Source organism: Perca flavescens, chromosome 15, assembly GCF_004354835.1.
Source record: "Perca flavescens isolate YP-PL-M2 chromosome 15, PFLA_1.0, whole genome shotgun sequence".
NCBI lineage: Eukaryota > Metazoa > Chordata > Actinopteri > Perciformes > Percidae > Perca > Perca flavescens.
Window position 1 is genome coordinate 17,939,208 of NC_041345.1, and position 24,813 is coordinate 17,964,020.

General features: G+C 40.3%; 1 protein-coding gene across 2 annotated transcripts in view; it reads left to right on the forward strand.

Annotated features, from left to right (window-relative positions):
* Positions 1–24,813, forward strand: part of znf385c (zinc finger protein 385C) — a 168,528-nt gene that overhangs the window by 72,079 nt on the left and 71,636 nt on the right. The window lies entirely within an intron of this gene.

A 24,813-nucleotide genomic window follows, 5' to 3' on the forward strand; every position in this document is an offset into this window, starting at 1 on the left:
TTTCGATTTACATGAGCTGTTTAGGTTCAATTACTAATGTTAACTAGCATGTTAGTTAGCAATAATTAGCCTGTGCTTATGTTATCTCCTTACATATACCTACACTCTCTGTCTCTGTAAGATTGGGAATGATTGGGATTTTTCTTGGCACAGCTACCAGAAGACTTACAACTTTCAGACTCGTTGCTCACGTCACATTTACGTTGTCTCTCTCAGTTGGAGGCTGCGCAGTAAAGCTGGAAAAGTGCTTCTAATAGCCTTCACTGGTCTCCGTCCAGAGCAACAGGGTCTATTGGTCCATTATATAATGTCTATGAGTTGGACAGACAGACAATAAGTTTACGTACCCGTGAAAAAAAACAAAAAAAACACATGATTAACAATTTGGAAACCCAGTTTGAGCTCAAACGGCCCTATGAGTAGATCATGTGTAGTGACAGGTCGACTGAAGACTGAGGGGTCACAGTTGATTGTGTCTCAGCATGGCAGGTTTTGGAACTGGAAGACATCTGTCCAAAATTACCAATCGCATGGCCTACAGAAATGCACACTGTCAACAGACTCAGACACGTGACTGTTTACATCTTGTGCACAGTGCACAAGCACATGCCCCAGTCACACCCCTCTTCCTCTACAGCAGTAGAAGCATACGTTACCCTTGAGAGCTCCCCCTGCAGGCCCCCCTTGTCAGTTACTACCTACTCTCCCTTGTCACCTTCTGTAAACACCCACCTCATGAGCTGCTTCGATCATCACGGAGCTTGTCTAATGTTAGAGTATGACTCACTTAAGAACAAACCCTACACAAGTCAGGGAACTGGTCCTCAGTCCAACAGGGCAATCAATTTTTATACCTCCACCTTCATTATCATTCCCACAAGAATTACAAACATCCGAGGACGTCGTCACTCCCCTGGCCACAGAAGATGAGGAGTCAACTATGGTAATCTTCGTTGCCTTGACGGTTCAAATGATCGAATAGGATCAGCGAGGGCTGTGGATACAATCCCTATCAAATTTGCATTGTTGAATGTGCAATCACTTTGGAACAAAACATTCATTTTAAATGACTTCTTTCTATCACGTGATCTAGACTTTTTATTTGTCACAGAAACTTGGCAGCATGTTGGTGATCTAAGCCCTTTCACTGATTTCTCCCCCGGTGATTGTGACTTTTTTAGTTCTCCCAGATCCAGTGGCAGGGGTGGGGGTTTAGCAACAATCTTCAAAAATCACTATAAATGCCGTCAATTGCCAGTTGATAAGTACACTAGTTTTGAGGTGCAAGCATTTAAGGTTGGTGTGTCCTGCCCACTAATTTGTGCACTGGTTTATAGACCCCCAAAGTACAATAAGGAGTTTCTATATCAGAGTTTGTGCCCAACTCGGATAAGATTTGTGTATCCTTAGTTATTTTAATATCCATGTCTGTTGTCCATCAAAGCCTTTAGTTAGCCAGTTTCTACAACTTGTGGACTCATTCAATCTGACTCAGTCTGTAACTGGTCCCACACACAAACATGGTCATACACTGGATTTTGTTTTATCATTAGGTTTTCCTGTTTAAATATTGAGCTGGATGTTGCTAGTCTATCTGACCATAAACCTGTGATTGCATCACTTTCTAATCCATTACCTAAACCTTCCTTGCCAGATCGCTACATCCGAGCACTAAACCCGTCCACTGCTAGGCAATTTTCTTATGCTTTCATAGCTTGTCCTTTTGCTAGCCCTACAGAGATAACCTCCACCTCTCTGTCTACAGATGAGGTAGTTACTCAGTTTAATACCACTGTCATAGATGTTCTTGATATTGTTGCCTTATTTTAAACTGAAGCAACCCAAAGTCAAAGCCCAACCTTGGCTTAACAGTGAGACTCGTGCCCTTAGACAAAAAGGTAGGAAAGCAGAAAGGAAATGGAAAAAAGATAAACTGCAAGTGTCCTATGAGATACTAAGAGATCACCATCATCATAGCTAAAAATGCACATAGCCCTAAAATTTTGTTTTGTGCAATAAATACTGCACTAAATCATGCTATTGCACTTCCTGATGGTACGTTTGAAATCACAGAACAATTTTTGAGCTTTTTTATCAACAAGGTTGACACTATCAAATTGACTTGACTTGACCTGACTAACAACCAACAGGGCTTGGTAGATCATTTGGTTGGATGCATGTGTGTTTATATCTGTGCTGTTATGTGTGTGTTTAGTCTGTGTTTCTGAAAGAGCTTCCCAATATTTAAACCAGCACTATCTGAAAAAGGCATTCTGGGACATCAGGGTAACAATCTTTCAAAGCAAGTGAAATAATCTCAACCCAGCGGTAGATCTAAATGGTTAAATGTCAAGCCTTAAAAAGATATTTTAGAGGTAACACCTGGCCTGATGATGAAGGAAGTAGATTTTTTCAACAGTTGTCTTTTTTTAACAATGTTTTTATTGAATTTTTATTGCAATTAGAACTTTTAACACCCATCCCAGCCCTCAACAAAATTTCTCTCTTAATCTCTAGTACTATAACAGCTAAAAAACAAAAAGCAAATTATGTGATAGTATCACATGTACAGAATTAAACAGAAAACCGAAACCAGTGGCACCTCCAGCAAAGCCATTATACGTACAAATACAAAAACAAACAAGAATTGCACCTCTGCTGTCACCCTACAAGACATGTCTCTGTCTCAGTCCTTTCCCCTTCTGGGGTTCATGGTTACCCTCTGTAGTAGCTCCCCTATGTCTCCTTTTTTTTATATAAACTTGTCAAATGGTTTTTGCCATATTCTTTATCCAATCACCGATTGTAGGTGCCTCCATTTTCTTCCAGATGAGAGCTATAGTCCTTTTTGCCTCTAGTATAGCAAAATCAATACATTTATATTCTTGGGGTTTCAGATTTAGATTGGTTGGATACAGGTGCGACAGTATCATCTTAGGGTCAAGTGGAATGTTCACAGACAAGATGAACATAGGTTTTTTGATCACCTCCCTCCAGAATGTTTACATTTTGACACAGACACAGTGCATAAATGTTCCTTTTGCTTCATTGCATTTAAAACAAAGGTCAGGTAAATTACTGTTTTGACAGGAGTTGTTTATGTCTGCATTAGCCATTTATATTGGCATAGCTTTAAATTAGTGTTTGCTATTTGTTTCTGAGATGCGTCACAGGTCTCCTTCCAATCATTTTCTGAAATGTCCTCTTTTAAGTCAGCCCTCCGTGTCTCAAGTCTGATTATCACTGTTTCTTTAGAGCCAGATGCAAGCCAGTTATATACTGTATTGATGAGATCAAACCCCTCTTGTGTGCAGGAATCCAGAATGATTTCAACAGTTACATTTAGAGTCAATGTACCCTTGAGGATGGCACTTAACCACCAACTGCTCCAACATAGCTGCTCAGGTGACAACAGCAGGGAGCAGTTTCTATGATACTCACATCATTTATATCTATCTTTTGTAGCATCTGAAGCAGGTCTTAAAAGAGCAAAACTGTTCTGTGAATTAATAATGGATAAAGCCATTAAGTCAATTTTTTAATGCTGAACTTACCTGTAGCTGATGTCTGACAAATGCAGTAGGGATATCTATTTGTAAAACCCATTGTAGTGCTACTTTAACAGTTACATAATAAAATATACATTATTTTTCTCCTAAATTGATTAGAACTCATTACATACTTTTTACATACATGCATTTCAGTGTTTGTAAGGTGAAGCAGATCTGTTCTCAGTGTTCTTTGCTCAAAAGTGGCTGTGTTTATTTTTAATTAGCACTTTTCTTAGTATTTTTTATGGATTTCCTTGTTGGGAAGCTATTATATTACAACTGTCATACCCATGGAGAAAGGCAGTGTGGGTTTCCAACCTCTTTGTTTAAAAATGTTATGACACTGAGTAGTTTTAAAGCCAAGGATAATGATTAATCAGTGGATCTGAGTCTCTCTTATCTATCTTATCTATGTCCTTGCAAAAGCTGGATTGGATTGGATCACACCGTTTCACTGTTCTCTTAGTAGAAGGAATTACTGAATTACAGTAAGAACACTTTAATTCATGTGCTTAAGATCACACTGTCATCTTGTTGTGAAGACATGAAACCAGAGATTTTTGAACATGCTGACATTTGATTGACATATGACGAACTTCTCACACACATGTCCAACATACTTAACATCAAATTTGCAGTAATGTTAAGAGTCTATCTTCTGTTGCCGATGATTCTTTCTATGATTGCTGAATCCAGGTTTTGTCATTGATATATTTTTGTGCAGGAGTATGAAATATTGCAGAACCTAAGGAATTTGTTTTGCAGCTGTTATGACAGTTGATCAAATCACTATTTTAGTCGTGCTTCATCTGACAATAGACACAAAAAAATATGTCAGTGACAATACATGGCTCTATGGATGCAGAAAGTTAACGATCACAGAGGAGAGGAACATGTCCACTAAATCCTACATTCACACTTTTGACAATCACTGTTGATTGTCAAAAGTGTGAATGTAGGATTTAATTTTTTGTCAAGCAAGAAGAGGAAAACAAAGAACATTTAAACATTTTTGTCAATCTGGGCAGCCAGCAACACTTTTAAATTTGTTCAGAAAATGCAATTGTTGACAGAAAATGTTTAATAGGAACAGTGTTTTCAGATTACTCTCCATTAGTGCGGTCACAGCCTGAGATCAGCACAAAATAATTCTGCTCATTCTGAGCTGAAAATTGGGTTTCAACACACAAAGTGCTTAGGTCCTACTTTTTGGTGAGAACTTCTTCACCCAGAAAACACCCATTAGAGTATGTCTGAGGGTTTGAATGCTTATGGGTCTATGGGAAAATGGATAGATGTATTTGTCTTTATGTGTGCATGTGTGTCTGCGTGGATGCATGCATGTTTTGTCTATGAAAAATAATAACATACAAACCTTGAAAAGGTGTTATCATTTTCACAAACAAGACACAATTATGTATTCATTCATTCATTCATTCACACACACACACACACACACACACACACACACACACAGACACTCATACACATACACATGCACCCACATATGCACCCACACACAATCCACAGCATCTAAGATCCTGGCACTGTTGGATTTAATCGGCCCTTATCAGTGGCTGTTTACCTGATTCAGCATGTTCAGTCTACAGCAGAGGCAGCCGGTGAGATGGAGCTGTCAGACTGGCTGTTCAGCCTAGCAAATCAGTGATTGTTGCGATTTCATACAGTAACTCCTTAATTTTCAACTCTACCTTTTTTTTTTATTATTCCACAACAAAAGACTACAGACTGACCATATCAGTTCAAAACAAAGCAAAAACTTTTCCAGTTCCAGATTCACAGTGGTGGTAAAATGGTGGGCTACTTTGTTTAGTTTTTGCCTCCTCTAGGCTCAGTCTTTGGGTGTTCTTTTTGGATTACAAACTGTAATCAATTATTTAATCTCACTGAAGTTCAGAACAAACTGTCGGATTGGTGTCAGCTCTGGTCTTTGCTGTGTGTTCAAGTGCAACTATTAGACATGAGCGATGCTAATTGTTTGTCATGCTGCCTTTGTTGTTACTAGCTTTTTGAGTTGCTTACTGTAGGTGCAGCAGAGTGGCAAGCATGGAACAACTTAATAAATGTGTGTGTGCGTGCGTTCGTGTGTGTGCATGCGTGTGTGCGTGTGGCGCAGGGCTTGCTGACTGTTGTGTTGTGCAGATTCTCTCTGACATGCAGTCACAATCACACAGCCTTATCTCTGCTCACCTTCTGCTGACTCCCTCAGGCAGCCAGCCCTGCTGTGTCCTCAGCTTCACCACAGCCTGTCTGCTCTGTGTGTGCGTGTGCGTGTGCATCCGGCATGTCTGGATCAGATATTTTTAGAATTCTTAAATGCTGCAGAGTCTATAACATGTGCTGTGGAAACATAAATACATGCTTCAGTACCTTTGTGTTTATGTCAGCCCATATATGTACCATATGTACAGTAAAGCATCTGTGCATTATGGATATATAGGTTTATAGATTTCATGAATAAAGAATTATAAAAAAAATTATTTGTGTGTGTGTTACTCCAAGCGAATCGTCTCCATGTCGGCGTGCGTTTCCTTCCCTCTTTGCATCACTGAGCTGACAGTGGGTTCAGGCTCTATTTTCTCCCTCTCCTGTCTCCCCTCTTCCCTCTCCCTTTTTTCATCTCTCCCTCCTTCTGGCATGGATGCTGGACATGTGGCAGAACCAGTCCCACTAAAAGACGAATGTACCACTGATTAAGTGATTTCACTGTGTTATCAGGAAGAGTAATATGTACTGAAGCTTGCTGACAGATCAGGATGGAAAGAAGAAGTTCAGATGTTTGGGTGACAATGTGACATTAGGTGTTATGCAGTTTATGCTTGTTTTTTTAATCCTAATGTTTCATAACGAGTGATATTAAAAATTCATTGTGCCAGTCTTTTTTAGGCAAGCATTTTAAAATCAAGAAGGCAATGATATATTAATGTTAAAACAACATTGTTGTTTCTTTAATGGAATGGTTAAGGTGTGGCCAAAGGAGAAAAAAATCCAACACAAATTGGGTGTTTTTCCATCAACTATAGGCTGAAGCAAATAGATTTCCTCAAGACAGAATAAAGCTACTTAAGAAAAACAAAACAAATCCATAAGAATTTTTTTACGTTGTCATGGTTCTTGTGCAGCTGCTAATGCTGGCTATATTTCATCCTGTCCAAAAAGAAAAACAATCACAGTACTTGCAATATATCAATGGCTTAGACACTTTTCAACCAGAGCAAAAACTGTTGATGGAGAGATATTTTACAGATTTATTTGTGTTCAATACGCTTACATCACTTGCATAATTTCCTCACTAATAAAAAAAACCTTCCAACTCAAGCGCTGAGAAACGGTATTGAAGACCTTTGTAATTCTGTTTATCATTAGTTTTTATAGAAATGCAAAGAGAAGAGTCCAGGTGATATGGGTGACTCATTGTTTGAGTCTTGCTCACAATCTGAAGGAGGAAGGAGGAATTATGTCCGGATGCTAGTTCTTTTCTCATTATATTTCACCCTCCCAGCACGATCAATGTCAGTGCGTCCTATGTGTGATGTGAAGCTGCAGTGCATCCTAACGCGCACAGAGACATGTATGTATAAGACAATACACTTTAAAGGACTTGTGGTGTGTTTGTATTCAGGCTTCTTTATTTCCATCCCTTCTTTCACGAGGCTATGTCTGTGAAGTTTGATTGTTGTTGAATGTGTTATTGCAAGCATGGCTTTTATATCATCCACATTCCTAGAGATTTTATATTTTTACATATTTAGTTGACACAACCTGAAACATGCATACTGTTGTTAAAGTGATGGTTTGGAGTAATTTCACCCTAGGGTTTTTTCACCTGGATCGAATATTGGGAGGGTTAGCGTTATCAGCTGAATAGCTTAGTGCAGGCGCTAATGGATCCAACTGTGTATTTCGTAAGTTACCCCACTAATAATACCCCAAATGATACCAAACTTCTACAGTAGTACAAATAGGTTATGTACTCATAAAACGATAGATTGGAAAGTAAGACGAGCTTAAGGATGTCTACAAATTACAACACCGAAAAGAGATGCAAAAATATTTATTAATTTAACTTATTTTTTTAAAGTAAGTCCTGTAGTACAAATAGCAAGAGAGAAGTTAACTTTTGAGGTAAGTTTGGAGACACTAAATTATTTAATCATTAAATTCATAAATATTTTTGTTGTAAATACACAGTTAGATCCATTAGCACCTGCACTAAGCTATTCAGCTGATAACGCTAACTCTCCCAATGTTCAATCCAGGTGAAAAAAGCTTCTGGGGGTGTTTGGCTCGAGGTCATGGTGCAAAGGACCCTAGGGTGAAATTACTCCAAACCATCACTTTAACTAGTAGGCAAATGTGTGATGGTGCATATGAGCATGAAACCCCATTTACTTCCTCTCTCCTCCAGTGTTGCAGTTCTCAGTTGGAATAGTGGGATGCTTCGGACTTCCTCTGACTTACCAATGTGAAGTAAGGAGCCCAGTCCTCTGAGGGAGACAGGCCTTAATCCCTCATAATAAGCATTGTTAATTATGGCCAAAGTCACAGCTAGACACACCAAAATATGGACAGCCAATTAAAACATACAACGCCCCTGACAGAAATGCCTTATGCACGTGCGCTCACACACTCATACTCACTCTTACGAACATACACATGTGCTACTATAAAAATAATCCACCTTTTCAGAACAGATGATCAAATGATGTAAGGTTGTGGAGTGAGAGAGAGGGCAGGGGAAAGGAATGGAGAGAGTGGACAGCAGCCTGGCCTGATATAACCCAATAGTTAATCTATAAATCCAACTGTCTGACAACACACTGTTTGCCTGTGTGTGGTTGTTTGTATTTATGGTTGTGTTAATCTTCCTTAGCTTTGTGAGGAAGCATAAATGTGTCATGTGTGGATGTGTTTTCTGTGAGACCAGAAAGTGAGAGGAGGAGGAGGGAGAGAGCATTTACATTTGTTTGTTTTTTTTCATCGTTCTCCATATCTCATATTCCTTTGATTTGTTTGATTTTTGTTGTTTGTGTGTGTGCATGGTTGTGTAATGTGAGCCTCCTCCTCATGGTTAGTCTCTTCATCATGGTCCCTGTCTGACTCTATCTCTCTGGCTCTGTTTTAATAAAGCGTGAGGAATTGGAGTAAAGGCTAGGATTTTGTGCTTGAATGCATTTGCACATTTGCATTTTATTTTTGTGCTGCCTTGCCGTTTTCCTATTTATTTCCCCAGCGGAGGGAAATTATTTCTATGTCTAATTGCAGAAAACACTTGCTTCCTCTCTGTCATTTTGGAAAATATTAAAACTACACAAACAATAGTAAATGATTAAAACTATTATAATAACAAAAATATGCTTTAAATGAATGCAAACATGTACAATTTAAATCACGATGAGGATGTATAGGAGATTGCAGTGACCTATTTTCTATCTGTTAACCATACTCCCAAACCATTCTAAATAATTTTTGTAAAAAACCCTTTCTTTTGTCTTTTTTCTGGTGTTGGCATTGAAATGCAATTTGGCTGTGGAGTCCTGCACTTTGTTCCTACCCTTCCACCTCCAATCCCCCCATTCGCTGTCCTTCTCTCTCCTTCCTCTGTGCTTCGCCCCAGGGTGCACCCCTCTGTGTGACGGCAGTTCAAACTCTGGAAAAAGGTCGGGGGGCATACGGGGTCGACACATAGGGCCCAGTGGAGCGAGAAACATGAGGAGCAGCGCTTATAAGGCCACGGGGAGAGGGGCGCATCTCTGAGAAATCATCCGATGTCTGTGTTTACCCGGGTTCTGACAGGTCGACCAGCTCTGTCTGTGGATAAGGCCAAACGAATCTCACTATGACCCTTATCTCGCCTGTCTGATACACCAACCCATATTGCCACAGCTGCCGCAGACATATCTGCTAAATGAATTGAACTGTTTGCCAGTTTGCTAAATGTCAGAAAATATCATTCAGTTTCAGCAGTATTTTGTCAATTTGGTCACCTAGCACGACCCTGTCTATCTCACTCACTGTTGTGTTAATTCCCTCTCACTGTGTCCTTTTTATTCTCAATCAGCAAATAGAGTTTTACCTTTTGGACTTTTTATTGGCACAAAAGTGTTCAGTGTTGGTGTGTACGTCATAGAATTTTTTTTTCTGTTCCTCCAACACACACTGAACATCAGTAGATATAGTGTACATTTGATATAAAAACAACAAAGGTTCAATGTTACCTGATGAGCCTCTCTTTCTCTTTTACCCTCTTTCTCTCTTGGCCAATTTTGCCCTCTTCTCCCAGTGGCTCATTGTAAAAAGGCCCATGAAAGGCTTTCTTTCTGGGCACAGGCAAGTTCTTTTAACCCCACCTCATCTCGCCTCCACCTTAGCCATTCTCTGATGCCCATCATTACAGGCCTTTAGAGGGGCAAAATGAGCAGAGTGACTTATTACCAGCTGTGTCCAGGGACAGGGATGGAGTTTAAAAGAGGGAGAAGGTAGGCAGGAATTAAAGGGAGATAGAAAGTGATGAAGCAGGTAAGGGAGAGGAAGAAGGAAGTTCAAAAAGTGGAAGGATCACATCGGCGAGATAGAGAGAAGGGTTTAAGATTAGAAAGGAGATTGAGAGGCTGGCTTGAATAGAGAGAGTGGTGGGTGTGTGAGAAAGCGCGAGCTAGAAGCAGACATAGACAAACACTGTCATTTACCGAGCGAGGCAGAGCTGTCCACTAATGGACACATGATATATGTCCCCTGAAAGTTTGGTCTGCCTCACAGTTCCCCAAAGTTCAGACCTACCTCCTATCCTTCACATCAGTGCCTTGCCAACGGAAACAATGCACTATGGGTTGCCAGAACCAGCTCTGCAGAGGGTCATTGAGTTTTTTTGACTGTCAGCTTTGGGACGTTGGAGCATCATGTTTTGTAATTTGATCTAATCTCATGAGAACCCTTGTATCACATTGAATGAGTGGAATCCGCAGCAAAGTAGTCTGACAGTGTCGGAGCGTTTGCTAGTGTGTGGACCTCCAGAGACCCTCGCTCTGTCTTACACAAAACTGAAGCAGACAAGTTTTAGTAAACAGATGTAAACAAGGTGGAATGGGATGAGAATGAAAGTGGGAGGAGGGCACGTATGGTGCACTAACAAACACAGAAATAGACATCTCACTGGTGTTGTTGACACAAGCTTTTCGCCTACACCGGCAAAGGAAAACACACTCACATTCACGTGCTTTTATTTTACACTGACAAACAACGATATTTTTCACATCTGTGTTTGTACCTAACTAAGTGTTAACTGTTTATGCTGTTGGATACATAGGCATGCAATGCAGTGGGGAAGCCAAATGCATGTCTAACAAAAAGTTTTAAGCAAATTTGTGTCATATGTAAATATTAGTAAGTTTAAACTGATGTTAGTTAAAAGAATAGGCAGGTTTATTTGTAATACACTGTTTAAACATAGGGTCAACTCAAAGTACATAAGGAAAAAACATGGATCAGAACAGCATTTAAATGGTTTTTTAATTTACTGTAAATATTTTTTCTGTTATTAAAGAAAAGGAAAAAAAAGGTATTTTAGGAAATATCAGAAATGTTCCTCTCAGCCTGCCAGAGAGGCGTGTCCATGTCTGTGTTTGTTTGTTAGTGGTAATAAAAGTTTATGCTTAAGTTATTCCAAATCTAATATGGAAAAGAATAAAATGCACTTTATCAAATGCACAGGAAGCAACAAGAGTGATTACAGTTTTTTCCGATTGCTAAACAACAGTGGGCACAACTGGAGTCACATGTGCAAAACTCAAACTAGAGTCTGCACTACCAACAGTCACCTGAGGTAAACAGTTCACATCACCTGCAAAACAGGCTCAGTGCAGCCAAACACTATGCACAAGCCTCACTGAGATAACACACACTGTCACTCAGAACACACTGAGGGTAAAAACACTAGCGTCAAACACCAATACAGAAATTACAAACTTTTTCATCTTTACAGTTTGAACAATTTCAGTGACTTTTACACTACTCAATAGTTTATTTAAGGACAAAATATAGATTGTATAGCATACCAATTTTTACATAAGGTAAAAAAGAAGGAATGAAAATCAGCAGTTTTCTTCAATATAGTATTTTGTCTCTAGTAATTTATGGAATTACTGGGAAAAAAAAACTAAAGGTACATACGTAACCGTACCAAAGAATAGTGTGACTAATCCTGCCTTTCTCCAGCATCATGTGGCAAGTTTTCTTTATCACATTGGATGTCTGCATCATCTCTAAATAAAAATGAATGTGGTGTTTCTATTGCTTTCACCGCCATTACTTTCTGAAAAACAGTAAGAACGCAGTTTTACTATTGTAAAGATATAGTGTTTTTCACTTTTTTTATAGCTGTGTACATAATCTCAGACATCTTACCTGGACATATTGGTATCTTTGCTCTTTTACCTGTTTCTCTCAAACGGTACAGTGTATGATTGTTTCATTCTTATTTTGTGTTTGTATACAAAAAAAGGCTTTCTGAGCTTTCTCTGTATAAATACCGTATTTGTTCACTAACTAGTCTAAAATAAGACACCTACTTAGGCTTTCAGCTAAAATTGCAATCAGCAGTGTTTGATAGGCACCAGACTGAAATCTAGGCTATTCTGTTTTGAATGTGTGGTTAACAGTTTTGACAGCAGTGTGTTAGCATTTGAACAAAGTGCTGTAAATCTACAGTGTTGTGCACGTTGTGGTTAAAGTCATGGGATAAATGTGTAGAGTTCTGAAAACTGTATTCAAGCAATGAAAAACGATCTAGAGTTTGGTCCACATGAATTGCTGCTGTGCAGACTGTAGTTTGAGTTTTGCACATGTGACTCCAGTTGTGCCCACTGTCGTTTAGCAATCGAAAAAAACTGTAAAAGGGGAAACACTCAAAAAACTTTCCTGGCAGATTTTGGATATAATGCCTAATGATGATCTAAATCATGGCACAGGATGTAATATTTCTAAGGACAGGACTGAATTTGAACCTGTTTGAGTCCCAACATTCATTGCCCACCTGACTTCTTAGCTCCTGTACTGTAGTAGGTATGCCAGTTCTTAGAGGTTTTATGCAAATACACTCCCTGGTGAGCATGGCCAAAGAGAAACTACAGCTCCGCCTGACTCTCACACACAAACATGTAAACACACACACACACACACACACACACACACACACACACACACACACACACACACACACACACACACACACACACATTCACAAATGCACAAACGCACACACGCGCACACACACACACACACACACACACACACACACACACACACACACACAATGCCATTTAGAGAGCGAGTGAGGCAACTCATGATTTTCATTGTTATTCATGTATTAATTTATTCGGTCATGGCAGATGTGAAAAAGGGCTGTAATATGCAGATGTGGGTTTGTTTCTCGATGGGAATTTTCCGGTCCACTGCCTCTAGCTGCCACTAATAATAAAGACAGGCAAGGAAGGTGGAGGAGGAAATGGGGAGGAGAGATAGAAAGTAATGGGAGTTAGAGAGAGAAGGTTGGAGTTGTCAAGTTGCCTCCAGTCATACACTAGCTCTCAAACAACTCACCTAATCCCTTTTCTTCCCCTACCCCCTACACACACACACACACACACACACACACACACACACACACACACACACACACTCACACACTCACACACTCACACACTCACACACACACTCAGACACAAACATGCAAGCAGTGACCAGGTGTTAGCCGTGATCTAGCTGTGAATGAGCTTGTCCTTGACATGAAGGTGAGCATGTAGAGTTGTCCTCTCTATTGTTGACAAGACGCCTGAGAAGCTGCAGGCTGTTGCTCCTCTGTCTTTAGATCAGCAGTAGAAGCTGATTTTAAACTGGCTACGGTTAATATTACAACACCTTAAGATACAAGGGAAACTGCATTTTAAATCTGCTACTCACTGGACAATTAAAACTCAAGATGTGGCTTGAAATAAAACCACTTTTTGACCCTCATCTACATCAGACTTTATTCCTCAGCTCATAAAGAAAACAAATATCTCTGTTGTGCAGCTGCTAAAAAGCTAATGCATTTTTATGTGCTGCTTTTATTGAAAAGCTTGCTGTGACTAGTGCAATCTTGGTAAGAAAATAAGCAGTTGAACAAACTCAAACTGCTCGAGACATAAATAGCCAAGGACTGTAAGACATCCCGTAGGCAATTGGCTGTGAGACATGTTGTTTTCTGTGTGTGTTGTTGTGGTGTGGCACCGGGGTTATTTCCTGCGGGAGGGTCATAGGCGTGGAACATTGCCATGCCGGGGGACTAACGATGTCAAAGACAAGATGCTAACAGGCAGCGAATGATTCACTCTATTTTCTGTTAACCCCCTCCTGTCTGTGTGATTGAGTGGTGGAATGAAGCTTAAGAAGAGGAAGGAAAAGAGGCCCTGGAATAGTTCATATAGAGATGGATGAAAGACAAAGCCAATCACACAGTAAAATAACTCAGATGATGAGCTATTTAGAATTAATGAGGGACATGATGTGACTGCAAAAGAAACTTCGGTTGCACATACAGTATGCTGTTACTGTCAACTAAGACACTTCAAAAAATATATATAACCATCATGTAAATCCACAAGGAAAATAAAATGCTCACAAAAGTATTAATGTATTATTATTAATACTACCAAAAGGATAGACAATAAAATACTAACTTCATTAAAAAGAAATCACATTACAATTACAATACAGTTTCTCAACAAAACATATTGTGTGTCCTTGAGGTCTAAAAAAACATGTTGAATGCATTTCCTTCCTCATAAAACATATGCAAAGCTGATTTTTTTTAAAGTTTATTTTAAAATGTGTGTGGTTTACATCCATGTTCGCAAGCTAGCATTCTTTTTCTTCAGTGTTGTGCAGTATCACTGCCAACTGTCGATCAGTAAAATAACGAGAAACAAAATGACAATTTACAAGTATAGATGTATTACCAGCTAAATATATTTAGAGCGTCAAAAGTAAATGTACTCATAATGCATTAGACTGACCAATGTTGAGTTATATTCTCATATTATATTATTGGATAATTATTACTGATGCTTAAACATGCAAGAGGCATTTTAATGTTGCACATGTTTTTTGTATTAATCTGCAAAGTAACTATTAACTAAAGCTGTCAGACAATTGAAATAAAAACAAATACTTCCCTCTGAAATATAATAGGGTAGAAGTACTGTGCCAGACAATGGTAATGATCAAGTACCTCCAAATTGTATTTGTAAATGGACTTGCTTCATTCCACCGCTGCTATAAACACAAAGCTCACAGCATCCATCATGCATGCTGACGCCTTGTTCCCCTCTGATTTGTAGACACACGCATGGCTATCTGGAGCTGAAGCCCACAGGCATGCACCCAGGCCGGAGTCCAAGCTGTATCAAATCAGTGCAGTCTTCACCAGAGGCCAAATCTGTAGCGTATAATTAGCTTTTAATCAGCACCCTCATTCAGGCGAGCAGTAAAGATTAGCCCAGCTTGGGCTCTGCTTAAAATAAGCATTCATAAATGCGTGTGAAAGCCTCTGACCCATCGCATCCAATCATACACACACAATACCAAGCTCCCTCCTCGCTGTCCTCTCTCTTCTCTCTTTCCCTGTTCATGCCTGTAAAGCTCCTCTTTATTCCCCCCTTTCTCTCTCTTGTCTCTTCTCTGAATTTGTTAAAGTTTTCTTGGGATGTTAGTCTGCCCATGCTCATTTTTACAGGATATGTACACAACCGCTGCTGTTGAAATACAGTTCCTTGTTGGCCGATGTACAAGGGAACAGGGACACATCTACACGCAAGTCTATACATAACACAACAAGCCTGACCTTCATAACACCTTCTGCGCTGGAGGGTCTATTTGGATAATCCAATATGGAGAATTTAAAGTGAGTGTCTTTTATTAAAAAAAAAAAAAAAAAAAAAAAAAAAAGCTGCTGGGGTTCGAGAGCGTAACATTTTAGATGAGCTTGTCTCGTCTAATCCCTGCCTCTCTGGGGTGAGCCGCAGCATTTATGCCAGTAATGAAGTGCAGTGAGATGAAAGCCTTTTTAATGGGATTTAGTTAAACTGGGACACAAACCAGAAAGTCAGTGAGAGAGGAGGAAAACACTTCCTCATCATCACAGCCAACGTCACTGTTATTTCTGCTCTCATGCATGACTGGCTTGCATGCTGTGAGTGAATATGTGTGTCAATCACAGACATCCTGTTGTAAAATCATATTGCTCCTGTGGTTTTTGATTTGGATGATCTGGAAGAAACCACTGACACACACATACACACACAGCACATCACAGTTTTATTAAAACACCAATAAACCCAAACTACTGTAAAAGGTACATAACTTTTTCACAAAAACACAAAAAAGTGTTGCTGTTCTAAAGTGGAAATATCGGGACTTTTGGGCTAATTATAGCTAGATTTGGATGTCATTACTAATTGCACCATGTGGGAATTATGTCTGTGGTCTGAGCCTGTTGCAGTTGACAGTTTGCACATAAATCAAACAGTGTAATGTCCAAAGATTCAAATATTTTGCCCTCTAGACCAGTTGTCGCCAGTTGTTCCAGTTTGAATGTGCCTGTCAGAGTTAAGTCTGGAATTGTGACCATTTTTTCACTGAGGAGCAGGAGAAATAACATAAAAAGCCTGAAAACTGAAAAAGCAGTGTTGTGCCAATTGTGAGAGAATTGCTTTCTAATCCATTTGATCTGGGTTCCAGTGCAGAAAAACTGCTGAGGTGAGGTTTACCTTGGTCTCACAGTTCACTGACCTTCAGCCCTTTGCAGAGTTACAAACTTCTTGCACACATCGCTCCCACACACCATTACACCTTAATTTGCATTTTTCCTTAGTTTCTTCAGTCTTTCTACACAATATGCAGTGTAAATCAGCAAATGTATATTTCTATCTTGGTTAGGTACTAAAACATTCATTTTTTGCCAGATTTGGGGGGATTGCCTATGCAGACCTTTGTAGTCTCCATGATGTATTTAATGTATTTACCTTTCTCACTATCTAGAATAAAAAAAAACATCCGTGTTGGGGGTTATGTGTAGGACGCCTGGGCTCAATATATTTTTTTTAGTATTCTTCAGGTCAGTTCCCAGCTTTAGATGTGTCACACTCTGCACCCTCTGACAGTGTAGACAAAGCAAAATGGGATTTGCATACCAGGAAACAAATCACTGTGAACGGCTGTCGCAGTAAAGCGTTCAGCCTGTGAGAGCCAGTGTGTGTGACCAGTGGTAAGTCAAGCTCGCTCCAGCCAGCCAGCGATCCTGCTGCTGCTGTGATGAGTTTGGCTCATGACCTCCTCTGGGCCACGCTGCCATACTGGCCCCCTGCTTATTGTTCTGTCAACAGCATCTGTTGGGCCTGATAACAGGATTAGACTAGCCCCCTATAGGCCTGCTGGAGCTAGCCTGGATTAGCCAGCAAAGCCTATGTTTCCATATATATGTGTGTGTGTGTGTGTGTGTGTGTGTGTGTGTGTTTTTTATTAACTCAGAGTCAATCCCTTCTATCCTGTCAGAGAACTTACACCACAGCAAAAGAGGTCTGAAACCAGCTCTTATGCTTTCTCTCATACAGCATAAAACCTGATTTAATTTTTCCCACCACATTCTTACTATTATCAACATACTTTCCAGATCTCTTATGGCACAGAGAGCCTATGGTGGTGTCTCATTTCATAGGGGTATGTTTTCACCCTTACCCCTTACCACTCTGTTTCGAGGGACAAGGGTTAGGGGTAAGACGAAGGGGTATAGGGGTAAGGGGAAGGGGTAAGACAGAGAAATGAGATTCAGCCTATACGTTATGGGTTCACTGCCAGGATGGACATTTGTATTAAGAATGGGCTCTCAAGTGCAAAGTAAATCGAGCATTATCATCCCGACCAATGCATTGAAGGCCGTGTCAAGGTTCGGTAGTGTGTTGTTCATGAATATAACATGTTTCTCTCATCCTGGTTTTCCAGGTAATAAACCGTTTCCCTTGTCAGAGAAACAGACATACTAATAAATCCCAGGATTAGAATCCCACGAAAAAGTAAAGCAGCATGATAATAATCTCTTTCAAACCATGGTCTTGTTTGTTGTGGCGCTTTCCAAAGTAATCTATCAGAAAATCGGTATAAAAGACAGGCCAACTCTGAACGTCTGGGACACACACACACACACACACACACACACACACACACACACACACACACACACACACACACACACACACACACACACAGGTCGATAATGGCATTGGCACCCTGTAGGGATGTGAGAGGCACACAGGAAGGGCACAATCCCAGAATACACAGTGGAAATCTCACAGGAGCATGGCAACAACGTCCCCAGCCTCTTCGACTTCCCCCTGGGATACACAAATCCCACTTCCCACTCCCTATGTTATTCCCCACTGAGAATATACCTGCCAAAGTGGTCATGTTCCTGTGACATTCCTGCCAAGCCCTGCACTGGCTGATCTGTTTGGTTCTGCTTTACCCAGGAATTGGTCAGTTTTTGGGGATTAAAAGAGGAAGAAAGGTTCTCAGTTGCATGTGAGACCTGGTTTACTGTGTGTTTTTCCCATGTCTGTGTGTTTCTGTGTCAAACAAACAGGTGAGACTTTGGTGGAAAAATCTGAGCTACTGTCATTGGCTCATAACTAGGGCTGTCCTCGATTAAAGAAATTCTTAGTCGACTAACACTTATACGATTTTGTCGACTAATCGATTAGTTGATTTAATTGACAGAGATGTGCGCTTTGAGAGATGGTTAAGACTAGAAAAGCACAATATAAATGTAGTTAATTAACCATCTGTAAAACTGAGTTTCTCCACAATTAATCCTGCAAAAGCAGTGCTCAGAAGTTTCTTGGAAATAAGTAATTAAGCATGAATAAGCATAAAAAATGACTAATCGACTAAAGAAATCTTAATCGACTAAGACCAAAACGACCGATTAGTCGACTAATCGACTAAGAGGTGGCAGCCCTACTCATAACAGAGTAATAACTGTTAAAGAGAAGCTGAAGAGAAGAGTAAATAAAGTTGTTGTCCATCACGTAGCACTCCCCATCCTTTCTTCTCTGATCTGTCTCTCGAATCTGCATCCCACTCCACTTCCAGAGCCGTAATCAAGGAAAGGACTTCCAGCTGCTTAAAAGATGAAGCAATTGTGCGGCTTCATGTCATGACACACTATCATACCCACAGTTTTTGCTCTCCCTTACCACTATTTCTCTACCTTCTCGAACATTGCCATGAAAATGATTTTGAAAATGAGTAATTTCTCAGAAATGCGTCTTTTCCTGTTTTCTCTTCCATCTCGGCTTGTCAAGAGCCGCATTTAAATGGCTGACAGATGCCACGCTGCAGTGTGGTGATTGTGGCGTGTACAGTGTGTCACTGCGACTCGCTGTGTCATGCTGCACCGTTCATTTCCCACAAGTTAGATTTATCAGACAATCGTCAGAAGAGGCCACTAGTCACTGTGCCTTCATCTCATGCTTCATAAATGAAGCAGAGCTGAGCAATGAGCCTGAGAAGTTGGTGGAGAGATGCAGTTTTAATCTCTCCTTGCCTTCCAATCTCCCTCAGGCCAACCGGTCACTCTTTACATTCTCAGTGCACTGTTTTTCACAATATACAGCACAGACTATCTTTTAATTTATAAAACATCAATACTTTAATAAAAAATGCTCAGTGTGTACACTCTGAGTTCACAAACACTTTCAGGTCAAAGCCCCCCAAATAAGTACACATACTGTATTATTGATTTGATTCTGCCTGATGTATCCCCATCTGAAAATGTTGTTGTGAATATCCTTTCATTCTTTTCAAGTATGGGAAGGAAGGGGAAAGAGAAATCTCCTCCCCAAATGACCCTATCAGGCCTGTTTCCAGGTTATATATGGCCATATATATATGGAATAATCAAGTGTGTATGTTTAGGTCTAGGTTAAAATCATTGGCTTCCTAGCTAAGTATCTTAGCCAGACACTTCTGCAGGTCACAATGTATGTCCAGTGACATTTAGTTCCAATGCAGGAAGTATCTGACTTTCATGCAGAAAACCAGAGTTCGAGGCCCATTCCAGACTTGTTATCACAACCTTTTTCCTAACTAGGGGTTTTAGTTGCCTAAACATAATTATAGTTCAAATTGCTTTACATGTTTATGGTATTTTAATACTTTCATTGTTTGTGGTTTGCATTGTTCTGTGTGTATGTGTGTAGGCCGATTTATCTTTGCTAATAATATGTGGAATTCATGGTAATGTCTATTTTCGGACATATTTAAATTTTTTGGAGAAAAATAACACAAATATGGTGGCCCCCCTGCAATGACTCCGAGAACCCCCTAGGGGACCGCCTGTTGAAGATCTCTGGCTTAGGCTATTTAAATGCTATGGTTTGTAGCATTGGACAGTCCTATGTACATGTCCCTTTGAGTAAGGCTGGGAATTGTTTAAAATAAATTGCCATATCAGCACCAATTACAGTACCCTTAAAGTGATACCAAAACCATTCATACTTCATTTGATACCTTTCTTTCCTACTTCATTTGATACCCATCATGTAAATGGAAGCATTTAGTTGTGTAAAATGCCACCATCACTCCTTCCTTTGCAAATGATTGTTGCACAGTGTTTTTTTAAAGTGTTCAAAAACGTTTTGGAGAATTCATGGTCCACTGAACTGCCAACTCTGTGAAATACACCATGCTCAGCTTCACCACACCACAGACTTTATGGGTTGTAGCTGCTGCGTTAGCAGGCCAATCACATGACACATTAAAGCGAAGAATGCTTGCGGTGATTGGCTGCGAAAACCATACAAATTGTGTTTTTTTTTTTCTAGATCTTGGTACAAAAAGGATCAAATACAGGTATTGTTTGACTGGAGAAGTTTCAATACTACTTGGTGGGTTATTTTGGTTGATTCCTTACAGGTATCAAGTGTCGATATCCAGCCCTATTTATTAATAAATGTTATTTAAATAAATTAAAAGGATTAACAGTGTATGAAAAGATGGATGGATGGCTGGACAGATGGATAGATTGAGTTGTGGCTCGCCTACATACAAAAATAAGGATGATTTTGTCCACAGCCTGAGATGACAGAAAGAATGAAAGATGACAGAAAAGAATGAAAACTAATCAATATAAACACTCCAACATCACTATCTTACTCCCTCTCTTCGAACCAATTAATCAATAATAGTGAATTAAAGGGGTGATAGAATGCAAAATCGATTTTACCTTGTCATAGTTGAATAACGACAGTTTGGTGGGTAAATAGGACATACATAGAACCTCAAAGTCCCATTGACACCTTTCCTCTGCAAATCTCACAATTTGAAACTGCTGCTGAAAAAAGGCGAATCTCAACAAAGCTAAAAGTTGATGTCAACTCCTCAAGTCTCTAACTTTATCACGCCCCAACATTTACATAGGCTACACCACTGATCTGAGATCAGGTAGTCTTCTGAATAGGTTGCGCAGATCTCAGAAATTGTATTCATCTGCTATTTTATCACTAAATTCACGTCTGAGACTTTTTTAGGCGAGAAATCAACTATGTAGAGGTGAAATATGGGCCGTTTTACGAAAATTGATGGCTAATTGCAAATTTTGTCGCCCGGCCTGTTCTTCTTCACAGACCTCGGCCCGCTGTGAGCTTGATGGAGCTCCGTCATGACCAGCAGCACACAGTGCTCGATACCCATGCAAAGTCACTGTTTCTAGGTTACTGGACTACCAAACGCTGCTGCCCTGACAGAGCTCCAGGGCCTGCAGCTCCCCTCTTCCTGCTAAATGGCCGGTGTGTGTGTGAGTGACACTAGCAGCTAACAAAACCCCTCATTGTCACAAAAATGCATTAAATTGAAATCGGACACAACTGTTAGCTTTATAAGACCTTGGGGTAGCTGTAATATAAGTGGCGTGACGAAATTCAAATTGTAAATATACTATAGTTATCCAGCAGCTGGCAGCCGGCAAGCTCAGCGGAGCCCCGAGCCCCGGTGGTCCATTTACCCAAAAACGGTGGCTTTCCCCTAGGTATGGGGGAAAGCCACCGTTACCCTGGGTATGGAGCCAAGCAGGCTCCCGCTTTCTCGTCAGACTGTCTGGAGCTTATGAAGTCCGACACGTCTTACCAAATTTGCAATTAGCCATACATTTTCGTAAAAGTGAATTTAATAACGAAATACCAGACAAACGTCTCCAATGTATGTGTGAGTGGTTGCTCAACCAATCACTGCGCAGCTCATCTAAATATTTATGAGCATACCATATTTGGAAGAAAAGCTTTTGTTACAAATAGGGCCATATTCACAGGGTAGTTAAGGGCCCATAAACATTTTCAGCCCAACCAATGTTACATACCCTATTAGGAGACCTTAAGGAACAGTGTGAAATACTCTATATAATCATTCTATCACCCCTTTAATAATGGTAGGGCTTGATGGCGTTATAGACTAAAGTGAGTTGAGTATTTACATACATAGTGTGCTGCGAGAGGGAGGGAGCTGTAAGGGCAAGAGAGCTTCAGACGCTCCGTTTTGCTACTTTGAACAAAAAGGTGCCTTCCCTGTGCCTGCTCATCATCCCCCGCCCCCTGACAGAGCTTGTCTATCTGTCTATTGTCTTGCCATTACATTGACTCCCTGCCACTGCCTCTATCTATTATTCGTACTCTTCTGTTTGTCAGTCTCTCCTGCGCTTTCTTCTTCTCCACACTGTTAGCCTGTTTCTGTCAAACAGTTTCTTATTCAGTGTCTTCTTGTCGGCCCCCGCTCTTTACCCTAACACTTGCTCTGTCTCATTTTAACAGGCATTTTATCATATACAACCATGTCTGTCTCCACGCGTGCACACACCCCAGGCGTGCGTCAGTCCCGGATCTTCTTGATGATGAGTTCACATGGGCACACACACACACACACACAAACACACACAGATGGTGTACAGGTAAGATGTGACATAGTCCAGATAACAGGCCATTGCATCCTCCAATCCACATCGCAATTTGAAACAGCCTCGGCTAGGTTCCAGTGACACAGCTTATTCTCTCACTGCCTCTCAATGTCTATGCCTTTGTGGCTTATAGTTTATTTATTTATTTGTCCTTCCTCGGATACATTTGATTTGTGTCTATCTGCTAGTGGTCCTTGTGCTGTCCATAGTGATAGTTGGTCATATTTTGTCTATTTTTTGACCCGTAGCAAGGCAACTAGACAGTCTGCACCATCCAAACATAAAAAATGACTTGTGCTTTTATTGGTTTTGTTTGAAAGCCTACAATTATCAAATAATAATGTTTGTTTTAACAGTCATAATTCATAACTTCTACCACAATAAATACAGCCAGCTTTATAATTCACTATTATGCCTTCTGGTAGGACTCATACTTACGTACTGTAGTGACACAGTTATGCATGCATACACACAGGATTTTCACAGTGGTGCTTACACACTGTTGCTATGTGGATTGTTCTTTACAGTGTGTGTGTGTGTGTGTGTGTGTGTGTGTGTGTGTGTGTGTGTGTGTGTGTGTGTGTGTGTGTGTGTGTGTGTGTGTGTGTGTGTGTGTGTGTGTGTGTGTGTGTGTGTGTGTTTTTGCGGAGGGATGGTGGTTGCAGATTGTGCTCGGTCCAGTAAACCCCTCCCAGTCAGAGCGGAGCTGTCTCAGCTTGACAGCATTAGACTTGTGTGGCACCCTGATCCGCCCCGACAGTCAGCCACGGGAAATGATAGAACGTGAAACCGCCCCACAGCAACCATGTGACCCGGCGTGCAGGGACGAGCGGGCAGTCAGGAGGGTGGGGGTTGTGGGGGGTAGGGAGGGGGAGGGGGAGTGGATGTGATGGGAAAAACAGGATGGCAGCAAAGTGATGTGTCCTCACAATAGCAGAGGCAAAAAACACAGCCCCACCTGGCACAGCACAGACAAGACGCACAACGCCTTGACACACACACACACACACACACACACACACACACACACACACACACACGTGTACATAAGGAGTCACACAGACAGACAGACACGCACACAGTGACACTGGGTGCAGGCCACGACTGCTGTGATATTTCTTCCGGTTGAATGGCAGTGAAATGAATCTTAGCATGCCTGGCTCTAGACCTTTAGGATCATGCCATTGTCTTTAACTCCACATGTATTAGTTGCCACAACCAAACATGAACACAGACACAAACATGGACACAAATACACACAGGTGGGTCCAACCTTATGGCATAGACATAGAGAGCCTACACTGCAAGAAGAGTTTAAAAAGTAGTTTAGTCTATTATTACTAACTCAATTAGTTATGTTTAGCCAATACTTTGTTTGGTGAATGCAGGCAATATTCTATGCAAAAAAAGAAGTTTAATACAAGACCAGACCTTTTCATGAAAAGTATTATATGTGTATAAAACTGCTTTTCATACACAAAATACTGTATGAAAATTGACTTTTTTTGGTATACCTGATGCAGCTGGTCTGATTATGTTCAATTAAGTGTTTAATAATTTTTTATATATGTATTATTGAATTAAATTTGATCTCAAAACGTAATATGCCAAACCAAAAGCATTATTTTTTATCAAGGTGCCTAACCTGTACTTGATTATTCCTTATTCCTTTTTTTTTATTTGTATCCCCGTTAGCTGATAACAATGTAGCAGCTACTCTTCCTGGGGTCCACATACAACAATCACAACATATACATAAAATACCAAACATACAATTGTGCATACATTTAAACAAGATATATAGTGCAAGTAAAATAATATCACTGTGTGTACATGTTTACAAATTAGTATCAAATAAAATAACATCACATTAGGCAGCAAAGTGGCTCAGTGGTTAGCACTTCTGTCTCACAGCAAGAAGGTTCTGGGTTCGGACCCAGGTCATCCCAGGCCTTTCTGTGTCGAGTTTGCATGTTCTCCCCGTGCTTGTGTGGGTTTCCTCCGGGTGCTCTGGTTTCTTCCCACCATAAAGACATGCGTGCAACTAGGACTACAGTTGAAAATTTGCTGACTGGCTAACACTGGCGCATTTACAGAAATGTTGATTAATGTGCATTGTCCTAATATAAATAAATAAATCTTCTAATATAAATAAATACATCTTCTATTCTGACAATTACAGTCCAACATAGTTAGATTGCTGAAGGA